This window comes from Lepus europaeus, chromosome 8 (genome assembly GCF_033115175.1).
Source record: "Lepus europaeus isolate LE1 chromosome 8, mLepTim1.pri, whole genome shotgun sequence".
NCBI classification, from domain to species: Eukaryota; Metazoa; Chordata; class Mammalia; order Lagomorpha; family Leporidae; genus Lepus; species Lepus europaeus.
In genome coordinates, this window is record NC_084834.1 from 85255936 (window position 1) to 85274712 (window position 18777).

The window sequence follows — 18777 nt, forward strand, 5'->3', positions numbered from 1 at the left end:
GTTAACGCCACGTCAGGTGCCAGCATCCTGTAGTACAGCGTTGGTTCAAGCCCCAGCTACTCTGCTTCCGATCAAGCTTCCTGTTAATGTATCTTCGGAGATAGCACATGATGGCTCAAATGCTTTGGGTCTCTGCCCAAAGGAGGGAGCAGACCTGGATGGAGTTTTGGGCTCCTTGGTTCTGCCTGGCCCAGGCCTGGTTGTTGCAGGTGTTTGAGGAATAAACACCCCAGATGGAAGATTTCTCTATGTCTCTTTGTCATTCTTGCAAGTAGATGAAAGTAAATAATATAAAAAATAAAGGTTAATATGATTTATTATGATTTTCTGTAACACTAACAATGCTTATATCTACCCTCTACTATGTCCAAAATATATGAAGGAAAAGCAGAAGAAATGTGCAGCAGTGATATTTTATGTCATATATCTTATAAATACCCATACATACATTTATACAATTCCATAGCAGCAGGCATTCAGAGCAATGGCTAAAACACAACTACCCCATGGAAGTGTCAGGGCTCAAGCCCTGGCTCTGCTCTCCAGCCAACTTCTTGCTAACGCCCACTCTGGGAGGTATCAGTGACAGTTCAGGTACTTGGATCCCTGTCACTCATGTGGCAGACATGGATCTGGTTCTGGTCTCCAGTTTGAGCTGTTGTGGGCATCTGGGGAGTGAACCAGCAGATAAGCAACCCCTTTCTGTCCCCCTGTCTGTCTGACACACACATACTCTCTCTCCCTTTCAAATAAATTAAATATGCACACTTGCATAATATTAGAAACATAAAAATAATTATAAAGTAAGGGTATATCTTTGTAAATTTAAAAGTCAGCTCATTTTAGCAGACATATTTCAATCCCTCACAAATGTATGCAACTAATAAATGATATAAGCTATTTTATGTTCTGATAATATCCTTTCAGTTTCCAGCATCACACATCTGTATTTTCTTTTAAGATCGATTAATTTATTTAAAAGTCAGAGTTATACAGAGAAAGGAGAGGCAGAGAGAGAGAGAGGTCTTTAATCCACTAGTTCACTCCCCAATTGGCTGCAACAGTCAGTGCTGAGTCAATCCAAAGCCAGGAGCCAGGAGTTTCCTCCGGGTCTCCCACGCGGGTGCAGGGGCCCAAGGACTTAGGCCATCTTCCACTGCTTTCCCAGGCCATAGCAGAGAGCTGGATTGGAAGTGGAGCAGCTGGGACTCGAACCAGCACCCATAGGGGATGCAAGCACTGCAGGCGGCGGCTTTACCCACTACGCCACAGCGCCGGCCCCCACCCACCTGTATTGACAGAAACTTTCAGTGGAAATTTACTGATAATATACCATGCACCAAAATGTTTTCAACTATTCTTTTAAATTAGAATCACAAATATGTTGTGAGGCAGAAAAATGCTACAAAAACATAAATCAAGCCCATGGATAGCTCACTATAATCCATTAAAAAAAAGCCACCACAGTATTGATTGACAACTTTCTTTCCTCTTCTTCTGGACTGTGCTGTTGCCATGCAGCTATGGAGACACTACACCCTGGCTCCCTTTTGTCCGGGTGCTATGCTGTTGCCATGGATATAGCTCTATTTTTTTTTTTTTTTAGCTCTTCTTAAAGACATGGAATTTTCTCATACCCAGAACATATACTCACTTAACAGAGCAAAAAAAGCATACTGAATTCCACATCTTTAATATCACTTCAATCTCAGTGTAGCTATAAATATATTCAAAACTCTACTATGTGGAGACATCTACTACATTTTTTAATACTAATGGAATGCTCACTGACACACAGAAATTACATGGAGCCATAAATCCATTTTTGTAATTCTATTCAACTTGGTAGGAAAAAACCATAAGATAACTGGAAAAAATAATAAACTCCTAGTCAATAGAAACCTGACCTTCATTGTCTTTATTATTTTCTCTGATTATATAAGAATGAAATTCATGGCCGGTGCCACGGCTCACTAGACTAATCCTCCACCTGCGGCACTGGCACCCTGGGTTCTAGTCCTGGTTGGGGCGCCGGATTCTGTCCTGGTCGCCCCTCTTCCAGGCCAGCTCTCTGCTGTGGCCCGGGAGGGAAGTGGGGGATGACCCAAGTGCTTGGGCCCTGCACCCGCATGGGAGACCAGGAGGAAGCACCTGGCTCCTGCCTTTGGATGGGCGCAGTGCACCAGCCGTAGCAGCCATTTGGGGAGTGAACTAACGGAAGGAAGACCTTTCTCTCTCTCTCTCACTGTCTAACTCTGCCTGGCAAAAAAAAAAAAAAAAAAAAAGAATGAAATTCAGTGAGATGCTAAATAGCCACTGACAAAATTAAAACCACAGGGCAGATTTAAGACCACATGCATGAGAAAGAATGAAAATTTACATTATCTGATAAATGAGCCAGAGTTCAATTCAAATATCAGAAACAATTCATTGATATCCTCCACCAAATTTTCACATGATGTAATTAAGTTCCTCAGCACTTTTTTTTATGGTGTCATTACTCCCCTGAAAAGAGTACATTAAAAGGGCCGGTGCTGTGGGGCAGTAGGCTAAGCCTCAGCCTGTGGTGACGGCATCCCATATGGGTGCTGGTTTGAGTCCCGGCTGCTCCACTTCCAATCCAGCTCTCTACTATGGCCTGAGAAAGCAGAAGATAGCCCAAGTCCTTAGGACCCTGCACCTAAGTGGGAGACCCAGAAGAAGCTCCTGGCTCCTGGCTTCGGATCAGCACAGCTCCAGCTGCTACAGCCATTTGAGGAGTGAACCAGCAGATGGAAGACCCTTCTCTCTGTGTCTCCCTCTCTCTATCTGTAACTCTGCCTCTCAAATACATGAAATCTTAAAAAAAAAAAAAAAGTTTGTGGAAAATGGAATAATAGCTTTATATAAAATGTGCATTAAAATAATCTGTGTTACAGTAGAAAAAAATGTGTTATTCAAATGAATTATTTGATGTGAATACAGAATTAACAAAGTGACCTTAGCATGATGGAGACTTAGCGATTATTGGCAATGTAGTAAAAAACATTTCTCTTATATGCCAAAGACTAGACCACCAGTATCACCTAGGTGCCAATCTATTATCATGGAATCAGAAAAATGGAGCCAGCCCTGTGGTAGAGCAGGTATAGCATATACCTGCAGCAAAGGCATCCCACATGGGTGCCAGTTGGAGTTCCGGCTGCTCCACTTCCAATCCAGTTCCCTGCCAATGCTGCTGAGAAAGCTGTGGAAGATGGCCCCAGTGCTTGGGCCTCTGCACCCACGGAGACCTGGAAGAAGCCCCTGTTTCCTGGCTTCAGATCCATCCAATTAAGTCCGTGGTGGCCATTTGGGAGTTAATCAGCGGTAGATCTGTCGGACTCTCTCTCTCTCTCTCTCTGTCATTCAAATAAATACATCTTTAAAAATAATTTTACAAAAAATCCTCATTCAGGGATAATGTATTATAACTTTAAGAAAAAAAAACAGCAGAAGTATAAGGGCAGCCCATTTGTCTCCACATATGAGCTAAAGTATATTGGAAGTGATAAAAGTGATATAGAATATGAATTAAGCATTTAGAGTCTGGCACCACATTGCTATCTTCAAATCTTGGTTCAGCCATTCAGTAACCTTGAGCGAGTTTATTAATTTATTGGTACCTCAGTTTTCTGATCTATATATGGAGACAGTAGTTACTGATCCCATTAGGTTATCAGGAGTATGAAATGAACTTACACATTAAAAGCACTTAAAATAGTGCCTATCATCATCTACTAAACCTCAAAGGTCTTATGCTTGTGACACATTGGAGAAACAGATTAATAATGCAGGAAAATAACACTGGCGGAAAAGGGGGCTTTCTTGTTAAACATTAATGAACATCGGAGCCAGCGTTGTTGCACAGCAGGTAAAGCTGCCTCCTGCAAGACCAACATCCATGTGCATGCTGGTTCTGTCACAGCTGTTTCACTTCCAATCCAGCTCCCTGCAAATGGCCCAGGAAAACAGGGGAGGTTGGCCCAAGGGTTTGGGCCCCTGCCATCCACATGAGAGACCGAGAAGAAGCTGCTGGCTCCTGGGTTCAGCCTGGCCCAGCTCCTGCCACTGTGGCCATGTGGGAAATAAACCAGAGGATGGAAGATAGATCTTTCTCTTTGTAACCCTGACTTTCAAATAATTAATAGAGTTAAGAAAAATCGATGACCACCAAATCTATTGTGCTACTACGAATATAATTTAGCACTGAGGGGTTGTGGATTGGAATAGTTAAAGTTTATATCTAACATTTGCATCACATCATTTAATCGATCATAGTGCTAACTGTGAAAGCTGATTTTGTGAGGACACAATTATGCCCTAAAGAGTGAATGCTGTCATGAACCACAAGTAACTATATCATATGACTCCTTATTTTGCTTCACATAACAACCTTTACATTCTGAAAAACAACAGGATTTGTAGCAAGAGCTACTGTTTATTAATCTAGAAGGATATATATATGTATATTATATATATTATATATATATATATATATATATATATATATATTTGTCCCTAAAACTTAAGACAGCTGCCAAAGTGACATGTGGCCTAAGCCAACAAATCATTCTTCAGGGCAAGACATTTAGCTCAGCAATTGCATTGCCCTCCTTCCTCACTTGAGGACCTGGCTTTGGTGCCTAACTGCAACTTCCTACTAATGCAGCACCTGGGAGGCAGCAGTCATGGCTCTAGTACTTGGGTTTTGCCACCCACATGGGACACCTGAATCGATTAGGCCACCCCTTTCCCAGCCATTGTGGACATCTAGGTAGTGAACAAATAAATGAGAGCTGTCTTTTCTGTGTCTGTTGTGCTATTGTTCTATCAGTCTCTCTCTCCCTCCCTCTCTCCTTCTCTCCCTCTCTCCCTCCCTCCCCCCTCACTCCCTCCTTCTCTCTGCTTAACAAATAAAATACTTCAAATATATAAGAAAATGGTTCAGAGATACAGACAAAATCAAATATCCAAAGACAGAGTTGGGGAAGGAAAGAAATTCAGGACTATGAATATCTATTAACAATCTTCACAAAAGGCCTTTGTTACAAATTCCACAGATAAGAATCCAAGGCTCAAAAAAGCTATAGAACTTACCACTTTGTGGAACTGGTAAACAATTTCCCCTTGAATAAATAAGCTAAAAGAGCAAAGGATCTTTTTTTTTTTTCATTTAGAATAGAAACATTATGTTTGAAAAAGATGCACCCTTTCTCTCAATATGTATAATCTTTCCTTGATGTGGTTACTTAGAAAACAAAACACAACACTTACAGGGACCTATCATGTGTAAAACAAAAGGCTAAGCAATACCAAAAAGAAAAGTAAAAATGCATTTCAAACATCACTGCTAGCCCTTCTTTGCTAATATCAATAAATCAGGGACACTTTATAGCACATTAAAAATTGAAAAGTATGGCAGCATTTTGCAAGCCCAGTAGGTTAAGCCGACACTTGTAATGCCAGTATCCCATATGGGAGAACCAATTGAAGCCTTGGATACTTGGCTTTTGAAATATCTTCCTGCTAATGCACCTGGAAATGCAGAGGGTAAGGGCCTAAATGCTTGGGCCTCTACCATGCATGTGGAAGATAGGGATAGAGCTCCTGGCTTCAGTCTGGCCCAGCCCCAGATGTTGTGGGCATTTGGGGAATAAACCAACAAATGACAGATCCCTCTCTGTCTGTCTCCCTCTCTCTCTGCCTTTCAAACAAACAAACCTTTTTTTTTTTTTTTTTATTCACCAATTTAGTTCCCGAACTCTAGATCAACCTCCTTCACATAATTAGATCATGTTTAACCTGTTTGATAAGTTTGCTTACCACAATGTTTTCTTTCCCAAAGCAAATAGTGTGTGTGCAAACTGGCACCTCTGCATTTGTATGTAACATATGGCTTAAGAGTCAATTTGAGATCTGCAATAATTACAGTCACTGAACACATAAAATTATATTAGATGCCTTTAAGATTATCAAAATAAGCACTAGTCCTCTAAATTCTTCTCCAGAAGGGATGATCAGTATTCAATGGTAAAAATGGCAGAAACTGGCATCACAGGAGGCCAGAGGCATTGACAAAATAATGTATCTTCACTAAGGTTTTGTGTATGAAATCTTGTATTTTTCTCAGAGCTGATAATGATGGTATTCTGCAATGATCATACTTTTATGTTCTTACAAAATAATAAATTATAGTGCATACTGAACAATTCAGTGATCTCTCTTCACTAATACAAGACTTAATCACTGAAATTTAAATTGCATATGATGATATTTCTTTTTCAAAACTTACCTCTTTAGTAAATACTAATATTTAACATTTATGGACAAAATCTTTAAAAAACATAAAATTTTCCTTCTTTTCCATAATTATTAGGATCAAGTAGGGAAATATACCCTCTCTTTACATATATTTGGCAAAATTACAAAACGTCAAACTTCTGCCAATAAAAACATCCCAACAGCTACTGGGATCATCTTGGACTCCTCACATACTTGATCAAGATCCAAGAGGCATGGAGAGAACTGTGGATTAACTTAAGAGAAAGCATCAGATCAAAATGATATTCAAGTATATTATAATCATATAAATAATCCTATCAGTAATGATATAAATTCATGTTGAACTATTTGATTTGAAAATTAAATTTACTTGATATTCTGCATGCTTTTTTATTCTGGTACCAAATATTTATTTACAAAAACAAGTGGAAATATGTAATTCTAGCCTAAATATCATAGTGTAAGTCCTGCAGTAATTTCCCATAGAAAGCTAGAAACACTGAAACTTAATTGTTAAACTAAATTATATGAAAAGCGTAATTTTTAAAAATTTTAAAGTTTTAGGTAAATGGAAGCAAACTTGAAAAAACACTGTGTTTGCTGGATAAAGGATATGCTTTTGTAACTAAGATTAGAAGACGTGCATATTAATATAAGGAAGAGTTCTTATAAAGACAGATTGCAAATATATTTTTGAGTCAATAAGTACAGTAAATATAAACATTAGGTATTTGGAAGTAATTTTAAGTCAACATAATCTGAAAAGTAACACCTAAAATATGTCTTAGTTTTCATTGTGTCAGGGAGACACTTTCATTTTAAAATGCTCAAATGGCAATACCAGCACAAAATCAATATTTTTTTCATGTACACACAAATGTGCTGTCAGTCCTTTAAATTATAACCACATACACAGTGCTCAAGTATTAAAATAAATCTCTAAGAGTAGTTAGAATCAGTGCTTAAGAGTTTCATATGTCTGATCTTTTGATAAAATTTAATTTGACCTACAGGGCTAGCATAATTGCTTAAACTCTTCTTAAATGTTCAGTTTTCCTTATTAAATACATTACCTTTGGCAAGTCATCTAACTTCTCTAGGCCTCGTTTTTGTAAATGAAAATGTAAAAGAAAAGCATTTTAATAATATGTTGAGTCAATTCTAAAATTATGTAACCTAACATATAGGTATTAAGTACCTTTAGATATATCAACACTAAGGATCTCAAAATAGTACAACAAAATTCTAATAACCACATATGTTGAAGGGTTGGGTAAAAATTAGTCATTATTCATAATCCAAAATAATTCCCATCCTTACACACTTATTTTAATATGGACTCTTAAGAAGCTGTCTGCTTAGGGGCAGCCATGTGACCAGCAGCTAAGATGCTCCTGTCCCTTAGTGGGAGTGCCTGGGTTCAACACTTAGATCTGGCTGCTGACACACACTTCCCACTAATGCAGAACATGGAGGCAATGGTGAAAACTTAAGTGGTTGGGTTACAACCACCTACAAGGGATACCTGGATTGAGTTTCGGGCTCAGAGCTTCCATCAGCCCCATTCTGGTCACGCAGATATTTGGGAAGAGTACCTACAGATGGGAGTACTCCCTAGGCCTTTCTCTTTCCCTCCCTCTCTCTCCTGTCTCCCCTTTCCTGTCCCTTCCTCTCTGCTCCTCAAATAAATAATAATTTAAAAAATATATCCATCTTAGTGCATTTAAAATATGGTTTAACTTATGACTCTGTAGTATGCACAGATTTTTTTCATAATAAATCAACCTGTTTATTTTACATTTGAGGAAAATATAATTAAAATGGTTAAGCAGATGATCTAACGTCACAAGATAGCAGAAGAGCTATGAGAAGGTTCTAGATATTTTAGTTCTATGCCTAATACTCTCTGTATCTCATGTCCAATAAAGTGTGGTTTTGTAGCTAATGTTGATAAGGCTGTCTTTGGTAGTGATTGTATTACCATAGCTAAATTTTATTAAATGAGAAAGTCTATGATGGTGATTGTGTTAAGTACTATTTAGTTTTGTTGAGAAAGTTAAAGTGACCCTATTGATGTCTTTATCAGTTATTTGCTGCTACTAAAAAAGATTCAAGTTTCACTATAAACAATTATAACAATTTCTTTAAATGAATATAGAAGTTAACATTTTCTTTTAATTCCCTCTCACAAAAATATATCACAGCTTAAAGAGGGGGAAAAATCAAACACTAGACTATTTTCAATGGTTAACCATTTTCAATCATCATCAGGCTATATTGAGAAAATACACTCACTTGAAAGAAATCCAAACTAATCAAAGGATTCTTTTAGAAAAATGTATATTCCTTGTGAATTATACTTGTGTGAAGAATGATAAAGCTGAGGGGATGTTAAATGATCTTATAGAGGAAATGCCATCCTTGTGCAAAAGAATTAAACTTTGTTTGAGCAGCATCCAAGGAGGAAGTAACTGTCACAAAGAATTTAAAACATTTCTCTCCAAGCCAGCAGACACAGGGCAGCTAACTGCACCCAAGAGGACTCAGAAAGCAAGAGAACACAGACAATGCAACAACAGATCCTGGAAAGACAGCGCCACCTCTGCAATCACAGCCATGGGTGTATTGCTCAAGGGCAGCAGAGCACCAACTATTGGAAGCATTTACCTGTGAAGACCTCTGAAAGGCCAAATATACAACCTAATTTATTATTATTTATTATTGAGCAAATATACAACCTAATTTATACTCCTATTCCACAGTAATTATTAGAAACAATTGTCTTATCAGGAAAAAAAAGGAATGAGCTAAGTTCGGCATGTAACACATATAGGTAGATGTGACTAAAATAGAAACCCTCCTTTTAGTCATATATTTATAGTTATTTCAACTATTGTAGACTAGGGAAAAATCTAGTGAGTAGTCAAGGGGTCTCCATTTTAGTTTCTCATAATCTGTTGCCTAGTATTTTTTTTTTTTTTTTTTTTGGACAGGCAGAGTGGACAGTGAGAGAGAGAGAGAGACAGAGAGAAAGGTCTTCCTTTTGCCTTTGGTTCACCTCCAATGGCCGCCGCGGCCGGCGCATCATGCTGATCTGAAGCCAGGAGCCAGGTGCTTCTCCTGGTCTCCCATGGGGTGCAGGGCCCAAGGACTTGGGCCATCCTCCACTGCACTCCCTGGCCACAGCAGAGAGCTGGCCTGGAAGAGGGGCAACCGGGATAGAATCTGGTGCCCCAACCAGGACTAGAACCTGGGGTGCCAGCGCCACAAGGCAGAGGATTAGCCTGTTGAGCCACAGCGCCGGCCTTGTCTAGTATTTTCATTACAGGGTTTAGGTTAAATGGCTTTTTCAATCAACTGTTTATAAGATTCAGAATTCTAAAACCCTGATAAGTGATATTATATATTGCTACCTAGACTATATACTTCTATTCATATATTAATAAGTTTCTGAAATATATAATGAACGAAACCAGATGAACATCAGCATCTGAGTTCTACATTATGTTACTAGTATTGAGTGTGTGTGTATATTTTTATATTTTATTATATTTGATATGCATAAAATACAGAGCATTTAAGACAAATTACCCGGGGTCGGTGCTATGGCGCAGAGGGTTATAGCCCTGGCCTGAAGCGCTGGCATCCCATATGGGCGCCGGTTCTAGTCCCAGCTGCTCCTCTTCCAATCCAGCTCTCTGCTATGGCCTGGGAAAGCAGTAGAAGATGGCCCAAGTGATTGGGCCACTGGACCCATGTGGGAGACCCAGAAGAAGCTCCTGTCTCCTGGCTTCAGATCGGCGCAGCTCCGGATGTTGCAGCCATCTGGGGAGTGAACCAGCAGATGGAAGACCTCTCTCTCTGTCTTTACCTCTCTCTGTAACTCTGTCTTTCAAATAAATAAAAAATGACTCTTAAAAAAAAGACAAATTTCCCACAAATTCTAGCATTTTTATGAAGGAAAAATCTAATACTGCTTATTTACAAATAAATAAGTGAAATAAAAACTTTTTTGTGAAACATGCTACATGTGCCAGGAAACACCCATTCAGAACTCAATTTACATTACAGATTCTTGTTTTGTTTTTTAAACCTAAACTATTATTTTTATAATTTTCATTTGTTTTGTTTATTTGAGAGGCAAAGAGATAGAAACAGACCGAGCTCCCATCCTCTGTTTATCCCTGGAAGGCCTGACTCCTGCAATGATCAGGGGTGGGCCAGCCCAAAGCAGAAATCCAGGAACTCAATCCAGGTTTCCCGTGTAGGCCCCAGAGACTCTGCCACTCAAACTATCATCTGTGGCCTCCCAGGGTGCACATTAAGAGCAAATCAGAACGTGGAGTGGAGCACTCAGGTGCTCTGATAGGACTGGCATCCTAACAGCAAGGCCAAATGTCAACTCCTCAGATTCTTGTTTTTAACAAATGTCAATAAGAAACTTAATAAAATCTATCAGCATGACAAAAACGTGCTTACATTTATTTTGCACTTCTTTCATAACAGAATCATTCATTTAATTGCATATTTATCACTTTATCTAAGCTCACTGTGCAACTTCCTCATCCTGTTAGATTGCAAACACTGTCCAGCCCATCTCATTATGTACACTGTGTGAAAGATGAGAGGATGAGAATCAGGCCAAGAACGGAACACGTATTACTTCATGATATCCTCAACCTCCGCAAGATAGAGCTGAATGAGTGATGCAGAATGAAAAATGTTCCGTATGATTCCTTTTCTGGTATAAAGGGTGACTACTTGCTCTGACTCATCTTATTTCTGTCAATATTTAAGGCAAAATATATGGAGAGAGACATCAAATGTGGCATGGCATTATCAGCAACCTTTTTTCTTCTCTTAACAAAATGAAAATGAATAATAGCTGGATCTTGTTTTTGCAGCAGACACCACAATTACATGCTAAGTCAACCTAGGAATACATAATCACAAGGAGCAATGACTAATAGCAACACACAAACTATAGGAGTTTCAAGAGGATTATGCACCCTTTTTTTTGTAGCATTAGCACATCAGTTCAAAAGTTTAGGCACCGCCTTGAAATTCTGTTGGTTTCATGGACAAGAATATCTGCTCCTCTGACAGATTCTAAGCATCAGAACTCTGACATAACACTCCATCAAACTTAAGGTTGATTTGAACAACATCCTTTATGGTCTGTGGTGTCACAGATTTGGTTAAAATATTAAAGGAAAAATGGGCTCTTGGGGTTCATTCTCCTGAAACACAATTAAGGCTGTTAAGATGTACTACGCACTGTCATGGCTGCCTATTCCTCCCATCCAACACTGCTGGCTCCTGTACATGTCTTCTTGCCTACTCATTTATTCTCTTGCAGGAGGCTGTTCCTTCCACCTGAATCTTAGATGTGATGCATTAACACCTTCCATGTATCTGCCTCCTCAGATTTGTAAACACATTTCTGAGCCTGCTGTGTGGATCACATTTAGTTCTACTTTACATTTAACACTTTACGTAGATTCAGAATTTGGCCTACTCTAGGCCCATTACCCCATCCCCTCCAAGAGACCTTACTGAAAATGTTTTCATAGAACCTCACAATAATATTTACGTCACTTTCATCCCTGGTTCACACTCAGTGTCAAAAGTCATTGGTTTTCATGAAAAGATTCACAATAACCAAATTATTGCTATTCATTCACTTATCATGTAGTCAACATATATGTATTGAATATATGACAGCAACGAAGAGGCAGGGAAGTTTTAGTCAAACTTCATCTTTAGCATTCTGGATCTGTCACTCATCCCTGTGTGAACTTGGCCTGCTGCCTAATTTCTCTATCCTTCAATTTCCTTGTTTATAAAACGGAGATATTAGTAGGCTGTACTCACCTCTGAGTGTTTCTGTGCACATTAGGGGGTTAATAATGTAAAATCCTCGGAATCATAACCAGCATATAGTGAAACTTTGATAAATATCAGCATCAAAGAGTGGTACCAGGAATTGGGATAGATGTGGCTCTTAAAAAAAAGAAAAGGAGGCTATGGTCTCTGTGGAGTTTACAAACTACAGATGGGGACAGGAACTAATGAGATATGGAAGCAAGATGGATAGCTGGAAAACAATCCTATCACACATGAAATTACACTGTCAGGAAACACACAGTTCCAAGTATATGCAGTTGCATGGGAGAAAAAGCAAGCTGCCCCCAACAGCTGGCAGCAGGCCCAGCAGCATCAGCTAGGCTTTGGTAGTGACAGAGTTGGGCAGACACTCACAGCTGGATCACGGTGTCCCCTTATTAAACATAAATAATTTCACAGAGCACTACTATCAGACAAAGCTACCTTGTGACCATGAGGAAGGCAGGCATATATTTTGGCATTATTCAATGAAAAGAGTAATTATTGGCATAAAATATCCAGAAGTATACATTGAAGTGTTCTGGAGCCATCAACTATATGAGGATAGTAACAGTGTCTATTAACTAACCTCTTAGTTAACTAATTTAGCTAACTAATCTCTTCTTTGCTATATACAAAGTACTTGTTACATACAAATAGCAAACCTGGGGCCGGCATCTGGCCTAGCAGTGTATACCAGCGGATATGCCTGCATCCCATATTGCCATACCTGCTCCAGCTCCTGACTCGAGTTTCCTGCTAATGCAGTGGTAATGACTCAAGTAACTGAGTTCCTGTCACCACGTGGGCCATATGGATCAGGGTTGTATTTCCTGGCTCCTGGATTCAGTCCCCAGCTATTGGAGGCATGTGGGGAGTGAACCAGGGAATGGAAGCTCTCTGTGTCTCTTTGCCTCGCAAATAAATGTTTTGAAAATTAGCAAATTTACTTTTATATACACTTGTTAAATGACTCAACACAATGCTTATTTTTGAAGTTCGAATATATATACATATATATATATATATATAGAGAGAGAGAGAGAGAGAGAGAGAGACAGCCAATCTCTAAAGAGAATCTGCTAACATGTTTCATATTATCATTTATGATCAAGATTTCTTTTATTGGTAAATATTTTGAATGGGGACAAGTTTATTTTGTTGGAATAGGGAAACAATGTTTACCCTGCCTCTTATGTTGAGAATATTCCCCTTGCTTTTGAAGTAAAATTGTTAAATTATTTTCTCCATGGGATTCTCTGAAAGAACTTACAACTTTGCAGGATTGTAAACATACTCCAACATCTGAAATTGCATTTAACATTTGTTAGACCATATGCTCTGCATAAATTAATTTCTGCAGCATATTAGCTAAATAGATCCTGAAATATGTTGGTACTGAGACGTAAAAATTTTTCTGAATGTGACCCTGAGCTTAGGCATGTTATAGGCACCTGGCTTAGTCTGCAGTGTTACATGTAATTAAGACAGCCTTGTAAACAAGCAGATGTCCTTTGGCATATAGCACCTGACTTAAACATGCTGAAAACTTATATTTAAGAATAGGCTTATTATATTTATTTAATTATAACATTTAACTATTGGATGGCTTATGAGATCACCTCTCTGTGTCTCTTTTCACAGTTGCAGCCTAATTTGAAATATCAAGGCCATTAGTCATTAATTAGGGGAAGAAAATTTGTTATAATAATGGAAAATTTATTATTAGTACTTGGGACTGAAGAGATAACTTTGCACCCAGAAAATGCCATATGTTTATTTTCCATCACTTTCTTTAATAGGTATATCACTGTTTCACTATTTCAGTTAGTAAAGTTGGTAAAAATGCTAATTTGGTCACAATTTAGGGCAATTTTATGTTTAACTAAATCAGGTGATGTAAAATTAGGAATGAAATTAGAATCTCACATTGTCTTTTGAAATCCTGTAACTTAATAAGATTATTTTATTTTTTTATAATTTATTCATTCAATTGAAACATGCCTTTAAAGCCACTAGAAATCTGTACCTTTGTAAGAGTTAGTTCTACTGAATGATCAAAAGCTTAAGAATTGTTCACAGTATACACATCTTATTAAAGTCCTTGAACTTTCCTTTAGGTTACATTTAATATTTTGTATTTTTCTGGCTCATTCTTTGATAGAAAATAATACCATATTCATTAAATCATAGAGCCTGAGCAGGACAGGACCTTAGAAGTCATCTAATACAACTCCCAACCAAATGCAATAATCTCTTCCACATTGCCTCTCCAAGGTTTATAATTAGATTATAAACTCTCCATATGAGTTTAGGATTTTCATAAATCAAAGAACTTAAAGAAATTAATCCACACTGAATATAAGACTAAGCTATAGGCAAGTAATAAATAAAAGTGAATAATATAATTCTCAATACAGTGAATTTATTAAAACTTTAAGTAGACTGTTTGTGTTGTTGGACCAGTAAGTGCCAGCATTACAGAATGAGACAGCACAGCTTGTCATCAATGAAAATTCTTTTTATTTAAAAAGATCAAGGTCCATAAGATTTGGCAAGTGTCAGTCATAAGTCTCCCCGCTGGCGCCATGGCTCAATAGGCTAATCCTCCTCCTGCAGCACCGGCACCCCGGGCTTCTAGTCCTGGTTGGGGCGCCGGATTCTGTCCCAGTTGCTCCTCTTCCAGTCCAGCTCTCTGCTGTGGCCCGGGAGTGCAGTGGAGGATGGCCCAGGTCCTTGGGCCCTGCACCCACATGGGAGACCAGGAGGAAGCACCTGTCTCCTGGCTTCGGATCGGCGCAACGCACCGGCTGCAGCATGCTGTCCGCAGCGGCCACTTGGGGAGTGAACCAACGCAAAAGGAAGACCTCTCTAACTCTGTCAAAATAAATAAATAAATAATATCCCCAACACCTCCCCTGATTCACTCCCTACCTCCCAACCCTGTCAAGCTCAACTTTCAAACCCATGTCAATAATTGTTAAATTTTCTGTCAAGTGCCTCCATCACAACTCATTCCAGCAGGCTTTGCTACATGGCAACCAGCAGAAATGCTTCTCTGTGCATCTGGAATATTTCAGATTCTCAGGTCCATAAGCCTGATTCACTCCAAAGTAACCCAAGAACCCATCTTTCCTCATGTTCAAACCCTTTCTACTTCTGAGTCTTCCTAATTCCTCTTCCCTGCTTCTAGGCTGCTATAATACTTCCCTCTAGACAGCTGAACTCAACTCTGAACTCACAACAACTGATCATACAGATCTCTCCATCTCCACATTTCAACTGCCACTCCCAGTCAGTAGGCACCAAGGCCCAGTGCCTTTGATTCTAACAGGTTATTTGGAAGTATAGAGCAGGATAAAGAAGTTTGTAAGGGGTCAACTTAGGCACCAATGGCAGTCCAATGAGAGATAATATTAGCTTCAATAATAGTGCTATAAAATAGGCCAATAAGCAGAAAGATTTCTCATTTATCTGCTTCTTACCTTTTTGCTACAAAAAAGGAGAATTTTGAAATATTTTATATCATTCATGTGCTTACTTACATGATTTCTATATGCACTTAGAGGGAGATAATAAGCCTTCACAATACCTTATATAACCCAAGTTATCAGAACCATGTATTTCCCTTCAACCACATTCTGTGTTTCTTGATGGGTGTTCACTAATAATTTCCTTACATATTTCAAGATATTTGCCACATAGGAAAATTTCCTTTCTCTTTGTTTGGACTTTAGTCCTTGCGCTTATTCTTCACATGCTTAGCTACTTTGGATCCTTCATCTCCTGCTTACTATTACTCACTTCACCGAGTACTCTATCAGTTGTCACCAACCGACCATTCTCAATCTCAGTGTACTGGTTGCTTTCTGATTCTAAGCATTTTATTGCTGTGCAGGCAAATAATTTTATCTTTGTTCTGTCTCCCATTACCAAGTTAAGACAACTAAGAATCAAAGCGTGAAGGATGAGATTAGAAAATTATTATCTTGCAAATACCTTAACCTTATCCAATTCAGGTAAAAATCATTAGGGGAACCTAAAATTAATGGACAGAAGTTTGAAAAGTCACAGAGTCACAGAGTGCCAGCTCTGAGTGACCTGATTATAATCATGACCAAGGGACATTCTGTAAAGTAACTAGCAGTATGTCAATGCCATGAATACAAGGAAAGACTCCAGAATAGGTCCAAATTAAAGAACTAGAAAGACATCATAACTAACGTGCCAGGGGATTCCAATACAATCCCGTCAAGGTGGCATGTACCAATGCCATCTCACTAGTCCAAGTGATCAAATTTCAGTTCACAATTGATGGCTCTGATAGGTCTAAGAGTCAAAGGGATCACACAAACAAGACTAGTGTCTGCTAATACTAACTGATAGAATCAAAAAGGGAGAGAACGATCCAACATGGCAAGGGGGAGACACAGCAGAATCATAGAAGGGCAGATGTCCTAAATAGCACTCTGGCCTCAGAATCAGCCCTTAAGGCATTCGGATCTGGCTCAAGAACCCATGAGAGTGTTGTAGGCATGGAAAGCCAAGACACCCTGGAAAAAAAAAAAAAAAAGAAGACCTAAATGAAAGATCTCTGCAAGTGAGATCCCAGTGGAAAGAATGGGGCCATCAAAGAAGGAGGTACCTTTCTCTGAAGGGAGGAGAGAACTTCCACTTTGACTATGACCCTGTCGGAATAAGATCAAAGTCGGGCCGGCGCCTTGGCTCACTAGGCTAATCCTCCACCTTGCAGCGCTGGCACACCGGGTTCTAGTCCCGGTCGGGGCACCGATCCTGTCCCGGTTGCCCCTCTTCCAGGCCAGCTCTCTGCTGTGGCCAGGGAGTGCAGTGGAGGATGGTCCAAGTCTTTGGGCCCTGCACCCCATGGGAGACCAGGAGAAGCACCTGGCTCCTGCCATCGGATCAGCGCGGTGCGCCGGCCGCAGCGCGCCTACCGCGGCGGCCATTGGAGGGTGAACCAATGGCCAAGGAAGACCTTTCTCTCTGTCTCTCTCTCACTGTCCACTCTGCCTGTTAAAAAAAAAAAAAAAAGATCAAACTCGGCGAACTCTAAAGGCTTCCATAGCCTTGGCAACTCATGACTAGAGCCTAGGGAGATTACTGACGCCATAAACAAGAGTGTCAAATTATTAAGTCAACAACAGGAGTCACTGTGTACTTACATCTCATGTGGGATCTGTCCTTAATGTGTTGTCTAATGTGAAGTGATGCTATAACTAGTACTAAAACCGTATTTTTACACTTTGTGTTTCTGTGTGGGTGCAAACTGGTGAAATCTTTACTTAGTATATACTGAATTGATCTTCTGTATATAAAGATAATTGAAAATGAAAAAAAAAACCTGGTGTTAAATTGGAAATGGCATAGAAAATTAATTTTTAAAAAATATCATGTAGGATCTCTGTCTTTAATGTGCTGTACACTGTTATTTAACGCTATAACTAGTGCTCCAACAGTATTTTTTTCACTTTGTGTTGCTATGTGGGGGCAAACTGTAGAAATCTGTACTTAATATATACTAAACTGATCTTCTGTATATAAAGAGAATTGAAAATGAGTCTTGATGTTAATGGAAGGGGAGAGGGAGCGGGAAAGGGGAGGGTTGTGGGTGGGAGGGAAGTTATGGGAGGGGGAAGCCATTGTAATCCATAAGCTGTACTTTGGAAATTTATATTCATTAAATAAAAGTTTAAAAAAAGATGAATTTAAAAGCTAAAAAAAAGACATCATAACTGAATCCAACTGAGGATCTTAGGTAGTTTCTTGCTATAAAAGACATCATTAGATATTCTGTTTGCAAATATTTTTCCTCTGTTCATAGGCTGTCATTTTATTTTCTTGATAATTTTCTTCCCTGTGAGAAGTGTTTTAGTTTGATATGCTCATTTAGTCTGATAGTCTCATTTATTTATTTTTGTTTTTGTAGTCTGAGTTTTTAATGTGATGTGCAAAAAATAAAAGTATCAAGGTCAGTGTCCAGGTTCTTCTTCCTTAGGTTCTCATCTGCAAACTTTATACTTTCTGGTCTTGCCTTTACGTCTTTTATCTATTTGACTTCATTATAGTATAAAAAAAAGGTTACATTTCATTCTTCTGCATGTGGAAATACAGCTTCCTAGCACCATTTATTGAACAGATTATTCTTATTCTATTGAATCCTTTTAGAATCATATAACTTGCTCATCCTCTTACTAATGAACAAAATGTGCTTAAATTCTAACCCTGAAATTATTTTCAGATTATAATGTGTTTTCCAGGTTGTCCTCAGTGATGAAATGTCTTCATTTGAAAAAAATAATTTTTACACAACAACAGAAGTCATTCCCCATTATATTAGCTATCTGAAGAATATAAATTGAATATAAGTAACCAACTGAATGCTTAGATTTCTTATGAGGACTATAAAGTATTTTATTGTAATTCTAAATGGCAAAGTCAAAACATTTTTAACAATAACAGCATTTTTATCAACTACTAATTCCCAAGGTTATAGATAATAATAGTAGTTCAATTTTTGCAGACTTAATATATGGCAAGCACTGTACCAGGCCCTTTATCATTTATTCA

General features: G+C 38.7%; 1 protein-coding gene across 2 annotated transcripts in view; it reads right to left on the bottom strand.

The window, feature by feature from the left end:
- Positions 1 to 18777, bottom strand: part of GRID2 (glutamate ionotropic receptor delta type subunit 2) — a 1547682-nt gene that overhangs the window by 1469618 nt on the left and 59287 nt on the right. The window lies entirely within an intron of this gene.